This window comes from Nomia melanderi, chromosome 5 (assembly GCF_051020985.1).
Source record: "Nomia melanderi isolate GNS246 chromosome 5, iyNomMela1, whole genome shotgun sequence".
Classification (NCBI taxonomy): Eukaryota; Metazoa; Arthropoda; class Insecta; order Hymenoptera; family Halictidae; genus Nomia; species Nomia melanderi.
In genome coordinates, this window is record NC_135003.1 from 15,293,505 (window position 1) to 15,312,968 (window position 19,464).

At 49.9% G+C, this 19,464-nt stretch overlaps 1 protein-coding gene across 5 annotated transcripts in view; it reads left to right on the plus strand.

Annotated features, from left to right (window-relative positions):
• Window positions 1-19,464, plus strand: part of LOC116432960 (homeotic protein antennapedia-like) — a 161,260-nt gene that overhangs the window by 35,899 nt on the left and 105,897 nt on the right. The window contains exon 1 of one of the 5 annotated variants that reach the window (XM_076367609.1): window positions 18,348-18,376. The exons of 3 other annotated variants lie outside the window; for them this stretch is intronic. The gene's annotated coding sequence lies outside the window, so the exon portion shown is untranslated. Of the gene's footprint in view, window positions 1-18,347; window positions 18,377-18,982; window positions 19,035-19,464 lie in introns of those variants that run through there. One more of the 5 variants, XM_076367610.1, reaches the window with a different exon arrangement.

Genomic DNA, 19,464 nt, shown 5'->3' on the forward strand with positions numbered 1-19,464 from the left:
TTGAAAATCGAATAAACCGAGACTCCTCGGATCCTATTTCATGGTCCGTGCATTGATTATTCAGAACAGTAAACTCCGCGACAGCCTCGGAAATTTACAGGTCGCTTGGGAGAATGTGGAGAGCGGGGGAAACGAACGAAAGTCGCAGCCGTGACTGATGTTTCTAGCCGAATCCTTTTGCAGAAGGGATAAAGGATCGGTCGCTTATCTCGATAACGCAATTAGGTGGCCGCGGTGACTCGGACCGGAAGGACAAATCTCTTTTATCTGGGCCGCCGGCAGATCGGGGAATTTTCTTGCTCGTTCCGTTCGGGGGTGAGCTTGCGCGACCGCCTTCTACGTTTTTGTGACGGTGTGCACGTGTACCAATGTACGTTTGTATATACACGTATATGTATATGTTATATAATATATTATATATATACACACACACACACATATATATATATATAACAACGACAGAAGAGGAGTTTTCGAGAGAGGGAACCCAGGAAAAGAAGAGAGAGCCCACGGAGGCAAGGAGAGATAGATTACTCCGCCATTCTTGCAATTTCCCTGTCGTATCGAGGCTCGTAAATTCCCGGTGAAATATGCGAAGGGGCGCCTGGTGCGGGCAGCACGCTGCTGCTCTGCTCTGCTCCGCTCGGCTCCGCGTACTCCATCTCTCTCGCTCTCTCTCTTTCCCTTCCTCTCTCCACTCAGCCGCGCGCACCACTCGTCCACCCTCTCCGCCCTTTACTCCCGTGATAGGGGTCGCAAGGGGTACATCTACCAGGGTATAACCCAAGGTCTGGACGTATCGCCAGGCCGGGGTGCGAAATATCCGGAATTAGCGTTATCTGGCCGGATCGCCTTGGTGGATCCTGGATTTCGGGCCGACGCTTTTATCCGGCCGCCATCGTTGACTGGCCGCACGGGAAAACGAACGTTGTTCCGGCGTGTCTTCCTGTGTTGCCTCCATTTGTTTATCCTCAACCATTTCGAACGATATCTAACCGGTCATTGGCGAAGACATATTCCAATCGTTTGAAGTTTGTATTATGATAACCTTGAGAAAATTCCGGGACTTTGAATATTTCAATTCGATTACTAACAGTTCGATTCGAACGTGTTTTTACGGACCAATAGCTTCCTCCGGACAAAATGTTTAATTTTCTTTCTTGATAAATTAGATCCACTTAACAGTGAAATTCCGAGTTCAATAACCTGGGCACGTTCGAAACTTCCCGAAGAGAGTTACCCGCGTCATCGACGCGATCAGCTCGAATTGCAAAGTGGGGTGGGTGGTCTCCGTCTCATCCGGCGGAATAGTATTTTTATTTCGCAGCCATATCCCGAAAGTGACTCTCCCCCTCCGTCCAAGGTAAATCATTCCGATTGGCTGGATAGCGGATGTTGGTACCGTCGGCCCAGTGTTATTGCTTATCTGAGGAGCGGCCTTTTTTTGCGCGCGATAGCGGCTCGCCTCCGCCATAGGGCCAGGATCTAAATCGGAGGGTTGGCGGGTCGAGTGGCTTTCAGATACAAGGGGGAGGTGTTTGTCAAGACGACAGCAGAGAGGGGAAAAGTCTGCGGTGGCAGATAAGGGCGAAAGATGCGGCCAGGTCGAGGGAAGTCGAAAACGCACGGAACCGCTTTTTCGTTGCGGGAGGAGCGGAGGCCTATATCACCGCAACCGCCGCGGCTGCAATTCGGCCCCTATATTTAATTTCGCTGGTTCGGGGATTGTGGATGGCGGAATAGGTGGTAGAAACGGGCGGACGAGCAGGAATTGTCGTTTAATCTAACCGCGATCCTATCTTCGCTGGAATTTATCATTCGATAAATTGCCTTTTTCCACCCCTCCGCGTCGAGCGTCCCCTTGTCCTTGTTTCATCGATTCCTCGAAGACGATTGGCAATCGTGCTTGACGAAATTAGATTCGTCTTCTTACGCGTCGGACGTATTAATCGAGATAATATACCTTCTACTGTAGAAGTAGAATATTTTTATTTCCACGATTCTATTAGAGAGTAATGTACCAGTCGCTGGTGCGAGTCTACAAATTTCCTCTTCTACTTAACCACGCCATTCGGAGCAACGAAACATCAAGTAGAACGTCAAGGGGAAATAAAACTAAACTGACGGAGCGTCAGAAGTCCGGACGTTCAAAGCGTAATGGTGCTCGGAGCTCGCCAAGAGGTCCTAGAAGGGGTCAACGGGGTAATTGGCGGTTTATGAATCGTAGTGCACCTCCTACCGCCCCTTTCTCGCCACCGTTCTGGCCGGTTCTACCAGGGCCACGACTATTTCCGTGTAATTCTCACACCCTGCTTTCCTCTCAACTTAATGTTGTTTCCCTCAGTCCATTAAAAGCTACGCCACTCGGCTCGTTTCACTTCCCACACTGCGGTTGCGGCCTTGTGGCCGCACTTGCCCTCGCCTCCCTCTCCGTCACTCTCCCGGCCGGCGCACGAGGAGCGCCGTGTTCCATTACCCTTCTTTGCCAACCTGTTCTTACCTGTTCCTCTTCTTGCGAACCGGGCAACGAAAGTGTCCTGAACTTTTTGCCTCCCCTCCCTCCGCCGGCCGAGCCGTACCGCGCCGCGCCGCGCGAACGCTTCTTACACGCCGGCCTGTTACTTACGGAGAATAATAGTGTCGTATCACGGAAGCGGGTGCCCCGTTACGCTGGCCCCGTTGGAATTTAATTAACACGATTTAATTAAAAATATTATTCATCGTCCCGCTTTTGTATCTGATCGCCGGACAACCGGGCTGATTCAGGCGGTTTCCTTCGGAACGATTCTAGGTCGCGACATCCTCGAACTGCCTTTATTCAGAGGCGCTTGCTATCTCGACTTAATCTTCACTCTCTGGACTCATTGTTATTAAATGTCCATTATATTTCTGCGATATGGTAAACAGTATTCTCCCAGGAACTCTCTTCAACAATTCTTTCTCGTCCTAATTGGCTTCGCGGACGTTATGAAGATTACTATCCTCCAATTCCGTATTTACACAACAATCACTCAACCTCCGATCACACATCGCACCATCGATTCCCGATACAAAAGAAGAGCAAACAATGCGTCATTATTATCGAAAGTAAGGTTCACGAAACCGTGAAAAATCCGTCATCATTGAACAGGACAGCTTCGTCCAGTCTTCCGAAGTCTTTCCAGCCCGTCCATCTCGTTACAGCTGGCCCGCCGATAGATCACCGGGATCGGTATCGCCGGAGCCGGCACGTTTCAATCACTCAGCACGTTTCGCGATTTTCGCAACCTGTCGGCGAGGTGGCCCGGGCAATCTGAATCCTCCCAGATCCAGTTTAGAAGTGATGACAGTTATGGATCTCGGGTATCGTAGCACCGTGCCAACCGGTGATGCCGTTTGTCATCCCTGCCCGGCCGTGTCCGCCGCCTCCCCGCCGCCCACTCCGCCCAGCACGACGGATGTCGCCGGCAGCGGCCGCGCCACCGGCAACCCCCGAAAGCGCGTTACCGTTCTACACGTGCTCGCCTAACCCTGAATACCGAGTTCACTGTTACGTAATGCACTGGCCAGCATATTACGCCAGGTAGGACGTCAACCCCCTTCCAACCGTTGTCCACCTTCGACCCTCGCCCTTCTAACCCCTGCGAGCACTCTGTTCCTCTTCTGGCTGTAGCGACGCTGCACGGTTTGGCCTGACAGCTTGGCCGGCTTCGCAGGGTTAATATACTGGCTCCTCGTCGTTAGTCTCAACAACGTTACACCCCGAGAACCGACTCCAGGACCACGACTGTCGCGGTGTAATTCCCGCCCAATCAACCGTCGCCGCGGGAATTTAGATTGATGACTACGGATAATTATGTTTACGGTTACTTTGACGCGATATCGTGCTTGCCGCTGGCCGGTTATGCCTCGCGATGCAGCGAGTTATAGGGATTTAATGTAGGATCTTTGGAGGTGGTAGTCGACCTTTCGGTTTTTCGTAGATCGCTTCATCGGTCTAAATCTATATTCTATGATATGAAAGTATAGGTAAATTCGAAGCTGTCGTGGGGTTAGGTTAGAAAAATGAAGTGGTTATAATTGACAGATCCAAGTGAGTGATTATGGAAATTAAGTAATAATATACCGCAGGATTTTGATGTTTCCGAACGGTAGCACGAACTGTCCGCAAGGCCCAGAATTAAATTTTTCTCGTGAAAGACGTCGCCATCTTGAAGAAGCCAACTTGTAATAGCATCTACGGCGAGTGGAAGCCCCAGTAAGAGGAACGAGGCAATAATTGGCGGCCGAAAACTGAATATACAGACGCGATCTCGTGCCCCGTGCCCCGAGTTGCCTTCCTCTCTCGAAAGAATGGAAAGATCGTGAGAAACGGGAGAATGGACCGACCACGACGTCTTCATCGCGCAACTTTCTATCGAAGATGATGATCGGTTACGCTTAACTGCCCACTATCAGCGTAACTGCATCGATTTGAAAATTACAGGATTTAAGGGTCAACGTCGACGTGGGAAAGCATCGGTCGCACGAATTTTGCATCTCTGGACACGCGAGCGATCCGGATCGGAGCGGGTCCATTAAGGAGTAAGCCCGGGACCCATTGATGCCCGTTCGGCGGCCGGGAATTCGGGTGCGCTTTGACGCCGGCTTAATTATTCGGTTAATTAAAACCGCCGAGCGGGCGAACGGCGCGGCGGCGCTCCGTTCGCGGAATAGCCATCGGCGCGTTACGAAACCGCGAGGCGGTTTTAAATAAAATCCTAATAAAACGGGGGAACGATGCTGCTCACGACGAAACTTCGGCTGACAGTGAGTGACGAATGGCGCGCTCGCTGCGCCGACTATGATTGCTTAATTCGCATGCCGATGGTCGAAACCGGCTAGTCAGTTCGTTCTTATCGAGATCTTGCCTGGCGGAATAATAATTAACCGCGGCGGCGTACCGGATCCGATCGCGGTTCTTATCGGTTCTAATAATTTCGGCATCGAGTCGCGTGCTGATTTTATCGGAAATAAAAATGGCCGCCGGCAGACTGCCGAGTTCCGTCCGCTGGAATCTTTTGATTTGTTGCTTTACGCGCAAAAAAAGGGTTAACTGAATATTATCTGTTATATTTTATTCCGACAAGACGGGGCAGTTTGATCCGCGTATTGCATTGTCTCCGTGTAACCTTTTGTTCTTCCAGCGTCCACCAGATGGTAGATACATTGATCATCCATTCTCGCCGGTGAGCATATTAAATCGGCTCACTCCAATAAATTTCAGAATCCTTTGATATTTAGACGTTCGCGCGAAGAGAAATAAATCACGTCGATTATGAAATTGCCACTCTAATGAAACGTTGAACATCCGGAAACATTTAGTCGATCCGTACGATTCAACTTCCGTCGTTTTCCTTCGCGCAACCTCCGAACACCGTGCACGATTTTCAAATTCTAAACCGATCGGTCCTCTATTTACGTTACGATATTCTCGATCCATTACCTCTCTATTGTGACAGTCGAATGAATGTTCGTGGACTCCGGTAGGCAAGGGTTTGTAGAAAGAAGAAAGAGAGGACAGTTTGGTGAGCGATGCGCACGCATATGTGCTCGCGTCACCCCGGCATGGGGCGAGGGGAAAGGTCGTATCGGTGTCACGGTATCGCATAGAAACGTTATTAATTTAGGCAAAGGAATCCATCGGCCCGTGAAAAGACTGTGCGTGCGGCGGAATAGGAAAAAAAGGAAATTACGCGAGGCTCTTTCCGCTCGCATACCTAGCGGCGCTCACGGGGTTGCACCCTGGGGGCTATTGTCGCCGGGTTCCATGGGCCTAGACACCGGCCAAGCGGCCATAATCTATTCAGGGGCAGGGCGTACACGCAACGGCCCTAAACTCCGCCCTAATACTTTGGAAAATTGTGAAAAGTGCGCGCTGGGGAGACGATAAATTACGTTTCATTAAATATTCTAATACGCGAGCGGGCCCCCTCGCGTCCACGACGACAATATTAACTCGGAGGATCCTCGAGGTCTCGCCGCGTTGAAATTACAAATTGAAATGGAAGACGGTGGCTCGTGATGGAGAGGTTTCGGCCTCCACGGAAGTTTCCCGCCGCCATTGTACATACCCGTGATCCTTTACTGAGGAGAGAAGTGGAATTCGTCACGATAAATCGTTTCCTACGATGGATCAAATATGAAGATCAGGGTTGAAAATAAGGGCTGGGAATAGAGGTACGAAAGTGTTTGGGGGTAAGTTTGAATTTATATCGGCGGCATGGAGATAATGAATAAAATATGATTCGTATTAGCGAGTAATTGAAAAGCGGTCGAGCTTTGTAGGAAACCAGTATTCTACCGATCTGTTATCGGAACTTGAAACTTTTGCCGGTCTTTTATCGTGCTACATAACCATTGCGTTGATCTACCAAATTAGTGTTCAACTACCCATAAAACACGTGTTTTCCATCGCAGTCTACATGTATCCGAAGCGGATCTCGAAGATTTCGCGTTTCAGATAAAATCGTTCCCAACGGTGAACCTTGGAGTTGCCTCGAAGAACGTTCTACGTATTGTTCGCGACTTAATTAGCCGGTATAAAGTATATATACCATTTATAACCGCGGTAAAAAGATCGAACGGCGACGCGTAGAACCGGGCGCTCTAATGGGCCGCATTCGAGTCGCCGATTTTGCCGTTCTAGACGAGGGCGAGCAGTTCTAGGTAAGAGACCCGGAGGGAAAAAAAGGCCAGCGCGCGATGCGTCGGATAACGTAATGCAGGAATGTCGCGCTTCTGGTTTTTTTTTCGTCGCCGCTAAGTAAGAATGAAAGCGCGCTGCCAACGTGTAACTATGCGGGGGAAATGTGGGATAAGGATTCGCGCTCGCCATTAGATACGCGAGACAGAATCAACGGAGAATACCGTCGCTCATTTGCCTATGTATGCCTTACGAGTATTCCGGGAAAAGACGCAAAAACATCTGCGTTGCTGTGCCTGGAATTACATAGCTTCCACCATGAACTAAATCGATGAATATTTTACGGACTGGCACAGTATCGATTCTGGAAACAATACATTGTCAAAAGAATAATTTATATAATATTCGAGGCATTCACCTTCCGACTATTGTGTTACCCAATAATTAAATAACTTTTCGTCTGTAACTACCTAAGTTTTAAAAGAGAAAAAAATTGTCGAGAATTTGAGATATCAAAGAACCTCATTTCACAAAATAGAAATCATAGTTATATTTATCTCAACAATGTTTCTTTAACTCGATAGCTCTAAAATGACGGAACCTCAAATTTTACGCACCAAGATCTCGCCGCAACTCGCACGCGAGGGCTTTCACTATTACCGAAGCAATAAAACAGGGAACAACAGAAAGAAAAAAGATTCTATTCTTGCACAGGCATAGTGACGCGTGAAAGACACGAGCGTCGAACTCGCCCCGGGACACTTCTCGTAAGCCCCACCCCGTCAACCCCTACCTCGGTGGATTCTAACCAGTCCCCCTTTTACCCCCGTCAGAAAATCCCATCATAGCAGCCTGGGGTTCGAGCTGGTCCATGGCACGTTGGGTCCACCATAGTAAATCAGGCAGTCGCAGGCGGTCCTTCTGATCCGGCCGAGCGGGCTGCCGTAAAGACGCGTCAACTTAGCCCGTCCCACTCACGCCCGGTCCGCCACGGAAAGTAGTGAAATAACTCGTCTAAGTAACTCTATCTACCCCGTGGAATCGCTTATGGCTCATAAACGCCTCGTAACTTAGCCCGGTGGCACGCGCCCTTGAGAAATACGGCCGTACGCAGAGGCCAGCCACGGGACCGGGAGATTTCTGCCGCCCGAAACCCGCCCGCGACTCGGTTTCCGCTTATCCGATTGTGTATTTTTGCTGTGCGACCAGTGACCGAGATTTTCGCGAGACCAGCGGCTACTTCCGCGTTCGACCACCGACGCTGCGATCGACGATGGGGTGCACCGGTATCAGGTAATTCATCTTTGCCGATTGTTCCGACGCGATTTCCGTGGACATTAGATAAGATACTCGAAACATTGGAAAAGTTTCGGGAGCTATGAATTTGATTTTTGTATCCTATGGAAATATGAATATGTTAATTGGAGTAGACTAGTTAATTTGTGCTAGATCGATTTTACGTCTTCCTGTTCTATTGTTTGCTTAATTTCGTAGTTTAATTGTAGTGAAGTTTCTTTAAAGGAGAATGAATGAATTTTGTGACGAAGTTTGAGAGTCATGGTTCGATTACTTCACGAGTTAATAAGATTGTTTCTCTATCTGACTCTAGCCTTTGTAAACTCGAATCCATGAAGATATACGTCCACTTAAAGATTCGCGGATGACTTGTTTGTTTAAAGCATTAGTTTCCTTCGTTGCTCTAACAAGTACACGCAATTGTCCATTACACTTTCCTGCTTCTGTTTGCTGAATGGTTTCGGTTTGTTAAGCGCGGTCTATTTTCGCGTTGCGTTATCTGCAATATTACACGCTTAAGTATAATCTGCGAACAAAGGGTGGCAACGCTCTACCGTTGGCAGCTATCTTATCGAACGTTTAAAAGAAACGGTCATTAAAAAGCCATGTATCACTCTGCGCGTTATGTTTGTACCGTAAATATCATTGTCACCCGTAACGAACGAACGTAAATCATTGCTTCAATCGCGACTCTCAGATGCGCGATGTCGAAAATCTTCTGTACGCGGCGGATCGAAATTTTCGGCGAGCGCGGCACGCGCGGCTCCGCTTTAACGGCCTACCGCGCGGTGATTCACGGATTCCCGGCGTAATTCACGAAAGTTCATTTACAATAGATTCGTTAAAAACACGGATAATACCCCCGAGCCGGCCGAGATTAATCATCGCCGGCCGGCGAACGAACCGGCTATAGAAATTAATTAAAATTAATGAAGCGTAAACGGAAGTAACGATAACATGACGGATCGGCGCATTTATAAGCAAACAGCACCTCGCCCCTCCCTCCCGCGGCCACCCCCGCGCGTTGTAACGTTGCCGGCGCGGCGCCGAGTTCCGCGAGATAGTTAAATCTCCCTCTATTGACAAAACATCATCGCGACAGCTCTCTCGCTGGCCGCCGCTAAACAAACAAGCAATTTTCTCGCTGGCATCGCGGCCTGCAGTTTCTAGTAAACGAAAATTCATTATTCATCCGGCGGCGAGTCCTATCATACCGAAAACAATTTGAATTTTCGGATTACCCGTTGCTGCCGCGAACCTTTCAATCATTAATGCTTGCAAACATATTCTCGTGTATTATGTTCCTCTATTGTAAATGTTTTTTTTAGAGTTCATGGATTATTCTCAATATTTCTATCAAGCTCCATACATCACTTATACTGAAATTCATCTTAAAATAAATTAAACACTCTGCAAGTAAATGTTTTACAACTTCATCTTTCTTCTAAAAAGAAAAGAATTTTTGAAAGAAAAGGGCTCAAAGTAATTCGTGATGTATCGAAGTGCAATGTTCCTCGCGAATTTCGAGAAAGTACAATAAATATACTGAAAATAGTTCGTCAAAGGTCGGACAGAGAAAAATAGCGGTGTGCCACTTTCCGCGCGTCCCCTTGTCCCCGTTCGGCCGGGGCCGAAGTTTCGGAGGGCGGAGGGCGGCGCGTGTGCGCGCGTAGTCGCGAACGTCCGCGTTTCCGCGTATATAAACGCGATACGTGTCCCGCGTTTACACCGTTGATGTATGTTCTCGGCAGCGATCGATCTCTCTCACACGAACTGCTAATTGTGCGGCATCATAACTCTCCGCGCGCGGCCCCATCCCTCGGCACCGTTCTGTCTCCCGACCTCCCGCCGCATCCCCCATGGAACAACACGCACGGACACACCACTTTCCGACTCTTCTCTTGCTTTACATAGAAACCTGTGTATTATTTCTACGCTGGCCGTGCCGCGGGCGCGCACTCCAGCGCGAATAACAGTTGGACGAATTACGCGAGACATAGTTGCTCTATAATGGTCCTACAGCCAGCAGACGAGAAAACGGTTGGCTGGTATCACTGGCTACCGACAATGTTGCTCTGTCCTATGGACATTTGGCTTGTTAGAGGTCTAGGTTCCTTAAGCACTCCATACAGCTATGATTAATAACGACTTCGGAGTTCAGCCGTGTTTCGGTGGTTAAAGTACCTACACGACGGTGGAAGTTACTAAATCTCTTATCTCATTCCCGGCGTTCCGTTAAACACTGCGCTTGTCAACAGCTGTCTCTCCTTTTTCAGCGAAACCGTGTTATGGGAAGAACTCTAGTTTCCCCCTGTACCGTTTCATTTCTTTTTATCCCGGCAGTTTCCTCTTGCCCCTCAATTTTCCTGTCGACGATTTCCTCCGCAATCGTACATCGGATAACGGAAAAACATCTCGAACGTACATTGAATTCCATAATTTCTCAACTTATCAGTTGCAAGTCGATCCGAACATCCACCGTGAAGCGAAGGTACACTCATTGCTTCCACTTCCGGCGCCGGGATAGCGTATCGCGCAAGTTAAAGTCGCGGTCCGAAACTCCACGCAATTCGGAACTCAATTTTCCGTATCAATTTGCTGGGGCTGCGGGATCCCGGAGGGTGGTTCCACGTTCCCGCGGCGTAACTTCGCGAGCTCGCCTCCCTTTTTCCTCGTTTTTCGGGGAAAAAGTTTGCGTGGGCCGTAGCGGCAGCCGGCGCCTATGAGCGCGCAGCAGATAGTGGAAAGAGGGTAGGGTGACAGCACGAAGGGAGACGGAGGTACGCGAATAATAAAAATCGCCCTCGTAATTCAAGCGGAGGGTCCGGGTGTGGGATAAGAAATAGAGAAGGGAGCTGGTTGGCGGCGCGGCAGGGGGCCGCGGGGAGGGACGGGCCGCCTGAGCTTCTTATCTCACCGCGAGGGTGACATTAGCGCTACCACGGTAATTCTCTCTGTCTATATATCGCTTAAAGACGCTCGCGACTTCATCGTAGCCGTCGTCGTGGTCGTCGTCGTCGGGTTCCCGTATAATTCATGTAATCCGCTCGATGATAGGGTGTCCCGAGCTAATAATCGAGAACCGCGTTCATTAGTTGCGTTCCTCGACACTGGAAATTACAGGGACACCTACCACCCCCTTCACGAGCCTCTCTTTACGTTCTAATTTACGATCTTCGCACCTCTGTTACTTGATTGTACATTCATTTCCCGGGGAATTACGCGAGCAATCTTCCGAAACGGTGGCGATCATTGCCGGTTAATCGGCGATTATTCCGTGTACGGTACACTTTTGCCCGTCGAACGGTTCCCGGTGAAATTTCAACGATTTCCTCGCTACCGTTACTCACGCCGCCGTTGAGCGGCGTTGCAACGTCGCCCGGACCCGCTTACGTCTTCTTCGCGGCGCGGCTCTATTGTATTCATAGCAGCGCCGCTACTGAAATGAGTACAATGGATGGCAATTGCACAATCGCGCTGTTTATCGATCCGCGATTCTGCGAAGCGATCGGAGCCGCGTCGGGAAACGACGTGCATGTCGTTCGATGGTGCCGGAGAGATATAATTTGTCCATTTTTCGTGTGCCATATATCCTATGTACGATTTCTTTCATCCCGTTTCGCTATCGATCAGATATAAACGGCTCCTCTATCCTCGGACCGCTTGCCATAAGTGATCGACACGTTTCCTAACGCGCTACCGTCGGCGAACGGTAAATCAGTTTGAAGAATTTCGTGAAACGGCGAACGGAACGGGCGACGGAAATTGATTTCATCGTCTTCGCGGGCAGTCATGAGGCCTCGCCGGAGAAGTAACTGTCCCCGGGCTCGCGGGTAACAGGTTCGACCGCTCGGCTGAACAATTAAGGGGGTAATCGTTAAATAACCCGGCGTCATTCGCGTCGACTTCTCGCCAGCGGATTTTCAACAAAGAGTTTAAGCAGCCGCGGTTGACTTGAAAGAGGCCAAATGACGTAACGGCCGGCGGAGCAGTAAATTCTCCGGTGTATTTGTCGCCGGCCAGCGGGTTCAGCGCGCGTGTGTCTTTTCCCCGTGGAAAGAGAGTATCGACGGGCCAACCAATGGGCACCCACGAACCGAGTTCGTGCATCCTCGTAGCCCGACGGACCGCATTCTTCCCCGTGACTTTGGGCATTGTTCCTGGCTAAAGTTCCCTCCGTTTCCCCTTTCCTCTCTCGTCGCCCTTCCTCCCCTTTCCACGGGGGAGAGTCTCCTTTAAGGCCCACCTCATCCCACCCCGGCCGTTCGGCGTCTGGCTAACCGGAGGACCGCTTATAACAAGCCGGACAGAGCCGGACGGAGTTTTTGCCCCGACGCCTCCCTTTTTTTCCCGTCCCTTTTTGCCCTTTTTGCCCGGCTAGCACAGCCGAAAAACGCCAACCGTTGATTTACGGCCGCCACGATGACCGACTGTTGTCCTCATTCGCTTATGACTACGGCCACGGCCGACCTTGGACCGGCCAGAACCCCCGAAAAATCGTCTTTCCGAGATTTCATTATCTCGCGCCGCGATAAACTTTACCTGCACCCGGTGCAGCGGAATAGTTATCCGCCGTTTATCCTCGTATCTTATCGCCGCCGACTCTGGGACCCACTCCCTTTGATCATTGGGCGATCGGAGTGATTTATTCCGGCGAACCTGATGCCTTCTAACGTCAATTGCCTTCTAGTTTGTTGGCTGCTGGCTCGGACAGCTTAGGACAATAGAGGGTAGCTACAGTTTCAGTTCTTCGTGGCTCTGCTACTTGTTGTTCTTCAGAGTATCGTAGCTTAGAATCCGAAATATCGTCCAAGCAGCGGGGTTAGATTTCGTTGTGAAAGTGAAGAAAGTTACGTTGTAATACTTAGAGTGTCTACTCTACAATAATCTGATCCCTTCATAATTTCACAACCAGCAACCGGCAACTTTCCCAACTGTTCCGTGCACGGTTACATCTGCCTCGTTCACTACATCCAGAAAATACACTGCACGACGCTCAAAACTTCCAAAGAAGTTCCCGCAGAACTTCCATCGGCTTCTTTCAAAATTCCCAGTGCAGTCAAGTTCGCGTTCCATTCAGAAACTTCGCGCCGCCGCGAGCGCAGCGTGGCCGGGACAATCAATGAACCCGCAAGATGACCCCGCGACGTGTTTTCCCGTCGTCCAATTCGGTTTTATTGACTCGAGCTTCGCCCGTCACTTTTTTTTGCCTCTCTCGCCTCTACCTTTCTCATCGGTGCAACAACAAAAATGGCCCCCGGACATAGATTTATGGTTTTACAGCGCGCTGCGGTTCATCCGGGCGACTTTTGCGCTCGACCTTCGAGATCCTCGGTCGAACGAGAGAAGATTTCGAGGGTGGCCCTTTTTAGGCCGTCGCTTATCTGCCCGTCGCTGTAGCTTGGGACGTATTCGTCCTTGCGCCTAGCCGGCCCGGTCCGCAGGAGATTTTTTACTGGCGTTGTCCTTTGCCACTTTTTGCGCGTTTACCTGCTGGCAATAAAGCGAACTTCCTCCTTGACTACCTAACGGAGCCGGGTTTCTTTTATTCGGACGAGGCTAAAAACCTCGGCGACTTTAACCCAAGATGGTTACTGGCCGGCTTGAACGGCCCTTGGAAATTTATTGTGCTGCGGGTACCGAATTTGCAGCGACAAGATTGCCGCAATTCGTCACCATCCACGACGATGATTAAAGTACTATTATTGTTATGCTACCGTTCTACTTTTTAACCTCTTTTCACCCTTATTGTGCGGCAGTTGTTAACTCGTTAAAGAAATTAGTGAGCGTTATGCTACCACTTCTACCTTTTAATCTCTTTCTACCATTATTGCTCGGGTATTAAGTTCTTAAGGTAAACGGATTATTGTTCTCTATGCAGCTTGTCTCCGAAATATTTATTGTCTTTCAGTGTATTTGCTTGAGCAGGTGTAGTATGCAGCAAACAACTTGAAATCCTGTTTACTCATATTTCACTGCACTTGAGTGCATATCAACGTAAAAATCACTGGGTTAGCGGGTTAAGGTTAGATCAAGGATAGCTCCCAGCATAATCTCACCCTTCGCTGTAGCCTCGTAAACTTATTTCGCTTCCAGCTCCTCTCCGCCTTAACTTCACAGCATTTTCGTGCTAAAAACTGGTAGTGATAAATACACGTTAAATCTTGATCTCGGCTTTCCCGTTTCCACGAGAATTTTCATTCTAGAATACTACAAATGGCGCTCCCGCCGCTATCGAAGTTAGACCATTAAGTCTAAGTCCTCGCGCTAAATTAACTGAATATAATTTTCACTCAGCTTAAAACATTCCGAACAACGTGTAGAACGTGGGACACTTAAGCGAGAACGCACGAAACACTATTCCACGGTAAACCCTTCGCGATCACCGGGTCGCAACCTTCGACGGTTCTTATCAAAAGTACCGGCAAAGCACGGAAAGGGGAGGCCGCTTATCAAGCGGATAAAGATCGTAAAGTATCCTTAAGCGGAATATTGCCGGCCACTTATCGGCGAACGAATCATTAACGTCGCAATGGCCCATGAATATACATTACTTTCGCGTCTACGCGCGACTCGCCCGCGAGTTCCTCCAGCGGGCGGCGCTGGCGAACGGGTGAGCGCGTGCACACGGGAGAGAGAGAACGCTCACAATTAGTCGCAAAAGTTCGTGCCTCGCCTAATAATGGATTTCCTCACGAAGAACAAATTGGTGGAACGATATATCTTTCTGGCGCCCCGGCGGAACGTCTGTATTCTTACACGCGAGCTTGCTCGGATATTTAATTTGCGTGCATACGGCCGCGGCGTAGAGAGAGAGAAAGAGAGAGAGAGAGGGCACGCGCACGGATATACCCGCGCGAGTGCCGTGGGATGTGCCGTTTCGCGATTCCCATGCGAAACACGGGGCAAAAAGTTGAAAAATAAAGGAGGAGCGACGCGGCGAGCGCGGCGGCGACGTTGCATTTAATTACCCGTTAACGCTACATCGATAGCCGACGGATTCCACGGAATTTTGAGTCCGCGATAAATTTGTACGATCCACGGGGCCGCCGGCCCGGTTGTATCTTCGTGTCGCGGCGACTCAATTTGGATCGTTACTCGGCCGATCGAGATCAACGATCTCGATCAACCGCCGCCGTCGTATTCCTTTTTCGGCTTATTGATGTCTCTTTATCGGCGCTGACGGCGTGCATGGTCCCGCTCAGGGCCAGCGGAACCATTTCTCGGTGTTCCTTTCTCTCGATCGGACTGGTTCCTTGAACTTTCTCGTCTCCCGGCGACATTCTAATCGATGTTTATTTCGGGAATCGCCGACATCCTTTCGTTGAGTACTCGGGACATATAATTAGGGTTCCTTTCTACGGTAACCGTCAGAATAACGCCGACGGATCACGTGGCACAGCCCGCCCCGGCGGCGACGCCATTTTCGAGCGTCCCTCGCTCGGGCTCCAACTTCCAAACGCGACTCTTCTTCTCGCGACGATTGTTTATTAAAAGCCCAAGAGCGCTGGGCGCGTCGACTGCAGAAGTTTCGCAGGATGTTTGCGTTGCGCTGAAATTCTTAACTCCGCGCATCCTGCCCCCGAAGAAACATGCGTCACGGCTGTGCCGTCCATCATAAGCGTGTGTCCGATTTATGTAGGTGCGCGGCAACGTCGGGATGAGAAGTTACGGTCGCGGGGATTGAATCTTTCATGCCCAGCGATTCCCGCGTTTCCTTCACTTTCACGGAACTTCACCTATAAACATATCTATCGTGGTATTTTAGGGACCCGATCGCGTGACGCGATTCCAGCACTCTCTCTTTCAGGTCCGAGTGTTTCTACCACGTTCTACCGACGGCCCGGGTAGAACGGTGCTACCCTTGACACGGATCGCGAGCTCATGTAAAGACCTATAATCCTTGCACCCATAATTTCCGGTTCAGCTCCTTCTATCTTCGATTTTCCACCACGTTAATCTCTTCAAACTCGATTTCCCCTTTAATTATCAACATTTCCCCGTACACTCAGCTCGAATCCATTAACGTCCACGCCGACAACAGAAAAACCATCCACGCCCAATTCCAATTTCACAGCCGGCGCACGAAGACAAAGAAAAGCGTCTCTAAATATATCTCCAACCATTCAAATCCAGAAGCAGGAAGTCTGCACGCTTAGAGCCCGATCGGTCGATTTATTAATCCCGTCCCATGTAAATTAATGACGAGCCAGAGGTCCGAGGCGGGAAAAGCGGGAGCCCGTCGGAGATCAAAAGCGACGCGGCGGACAGAAGCGCGGTGCGCGTAGGCCCGATGAAATTTTCACGGGTCGGTTTTCGTTAGCGTCCGCCGCAAATAGACGGTCCACAGTGCCTCCGCAGCGGCGGGCAAAATCGACAACAACGAGAAAGTGAGAGATCCGCGGAACACAGGGCGAGGAAGAGAACACAGGCGCAAAGGGAGCAGAGATGGAGCGACGGGCACGGCGGAAAGGAGCGCGAAGAGCTGTACACGCGCCCGCGGATTAAAGAGTTATTTGAGTCTCGGAGGCGGCCATAACTCTCCCGGGCTATTCCCGTCCCGCGCTCGCTCGCCCACCGGAATATTTTAACATCGGGGGTGGGTGGGTGGCTGGCTGGCTTGGCTGGCTCGGCTGGCTGGCTGGCTGGCTGGCTGGCTGGCTGGCTGGCTCGGCTGGCTGGCTGGCTGGCTGGCTCGGCTGGCTCGGCTGGCTGGCTGGCTGGCTGGCTGGCTGGCTGGCGGGTCTTCTTTCGTTAGTGTGTGCGTGGATGGGTTCAACTCAGGAACAGGGGACCGCGCGTGTCTGTACGCTGCCCGAACGAACACGAACGGCCGGCGTACACACGCGCGCGAGCGGGAACCACCACGGTGTAACGGGGAAAGGAGGGTTGGTGGGTGAGACGACAGGGTCCGCAACTCCACGCAGCTGACAGCTGTTTCCTCGGTGGGCCGACCGGTCGGTGGGGAGGATTCAGCCTAGTCGCGCCCCTTCTATAATGGCTCCCTTTTCTTCCTTCCCCTACCTACACCAGCATGGCTGGCACGAGTTTCTCTCTCTCCTAGGCACGGTTACGTCACCACCGCCGCCGTCCCTCTCTATGGAGGTGGAGATGACGTCAGGGGCCACGTCCCGTCGACCGGTGACGTAGCCACCGCGGCGTCATCGCCGATAGAGACCACTCGTCCGTCTCGATCGGACCAAGACCGCCAGGGGCGCGACCGTCGCGCACGCGAAACTGTTACGCCGATCTTGATCCTTGATAACACGGCAGCACCGGGTTACCCGAATCGCGAGTGGATTCCCGGTGCTGATGGACGATTGGGTCAACGATGTTTTCGTTGCGAGTACTTGGACTCCGTAACGGGGAACATCGTGCGGTTAATTGGAGTCACGTGACGGAATACGCTTCCTCGGGAAGCAGGAAACATTGATCTTAAGTATGTACCCTTAGGTACTCCTTCGAATGATGATTCCATCGTTATTCGACCCCGTGTTCCATGCGTTATGAATGCCTTGATATTAAACGAATATCAACATTCAAAACAGTGTTCGCGAATACTTGGCGAAGCTTAACAAAGTCTTCGCAAGATTTGCAATTCAGATATTTATACATTTGCATAGATACCCACACTTCGGTCGCATTGTCTAGCCACGCCTGTGAGGAGGACATTAGGTTCCTGATTGGCAGAACGGTGACCCACGTCACTGCGTGCCGCTATGGAGTCACGGTCGACTAGTATCTTCAATATGCGAGCTGAAAAAGTAAAAAAAAGAAGAAATCCAATTGATCTAGTAGACCTGGAAGGCAAAGTCGATATCTATATTGCACTGCCAAACGGGCAATTGTGGCCGAGGTGCGAACAGGTTTACGGAAAGCGATAGTACTCACCAGTGATATGGACGGCGGCGTAGGTACTTCTGCTGCACGGTGGCGGTATCATCAGCGATAGGCAGGAATCGTAAAACGCTTGTTTTACGATGGGTCTATCGTGGTGGGAGAACAGGCTGGCGGAGAACCGGCGTGCGTCGAGTGGGGCTCTCACGGTTTACGAGCGCATAACAGACGCGTTTATGGCCGTGATCACGTGGCCCCCGCATACCTATGGCTATATAACCCGGGGTCCCATAACCCACTGCGGAGTAAACAAATCGTAAAGCTCGGTTTCGGATTTACTGACCTGGCACAATATACGGAAAGCAATACGGAAAGCCGGCCCGCACGGCAATGATAACCGAAGTCCCCTTCCGCGTCCCGTCGTCGGACAGCGTTTCAGGGACTATCGTGATGTGGCGTGCCATAGAGACATCGTTTTCAACCGGCCAGGAAGAGGGTTATAGCTTCCGTAACTGTGACACGTGCCTCGACTGCTATACGTTCGTGTTTAGTGTATTAAAACCCGAGCTTCTGTGCCAGGTATTTTATGAAATGTTTACTTTTGCTCCTAGGAACGATAATCGGATCTCGGTTGGACGTTAAGTGACGGCTTTATGTTTTCGTAGTACCAATTTGTAGTCACTGTTTTTCTTCGGATAGTCATCTATGTAATATCTTTCTGAATGAGACGTTAACTCATATTGAGATTGTATTTTAGTTTAGAGTTTCGATTAATATTTTATAATGATAAACAATTTACGGAAGGTTCAACATAAACACTTGTTCGTTATCCAGAAGGCTTTTTGCCAAATCTGATTCTTAGAATGAAGTGAACTTACAAAAGTAACGTGGCGAAATTTATATCGTCATTTTCTATTGCATTTATATTTCATTGTGGTCACTGTGATTGTCACATATTCTAATATTTAGTGGCACATAATTTTCCAACAAAATAAACCTAGTACTCTTGTTATTAATATCGCTCTATTAAATGTTTCTTTCGTTGAAAGGCTGTTGGCAACAATGCGAAATAGCTGACTTTGTAACGGCCATTTTTGAAACGAAAACGTTCAGCACACATCAGCAAGGTTAAGTACGATACATGTTTATCTTGAACGTTTTCATTAGTGTCTCGCTCGATGAAACGAATATTTACGAAATTCGGAAACTAATCGACGAAACGTTCGTTCCGTAAAAGGTACGTTAAAGAATGTTTTAAGTCCCGGATGGTTAACCTCTCTTTGCGCCGAATTATACATTACCATTTAAACTGGTTACCACGAGCTAATCGGGCTGTCCCTCTTTCTTCATTAGCCGGGGGATGAGGGCGGGAATGGAGAGTGCCGTGGGCGTCATAAAGTCCCTCTTGTAAATCTAAAAATTTGTCTCTCACCGATTTTCCACGGTCGCAATATCTCTCGATCAATGGACCATGATGCGCCCGCGCACACAATACTTCGTCTTCGGGTGCTGCGTTGTTTCGTTTGTTCACGCGTACGCCGCCAGATGCCGGGACCGCTTTATGACTCTGCTAGTGGCCAACAGTTAACGCTCCGATCGTTTTATCTTCCATTTACTCTTCGCCTTTTGCAATTGCCCTGACATAATACCCACCCTATTTGCCTGGT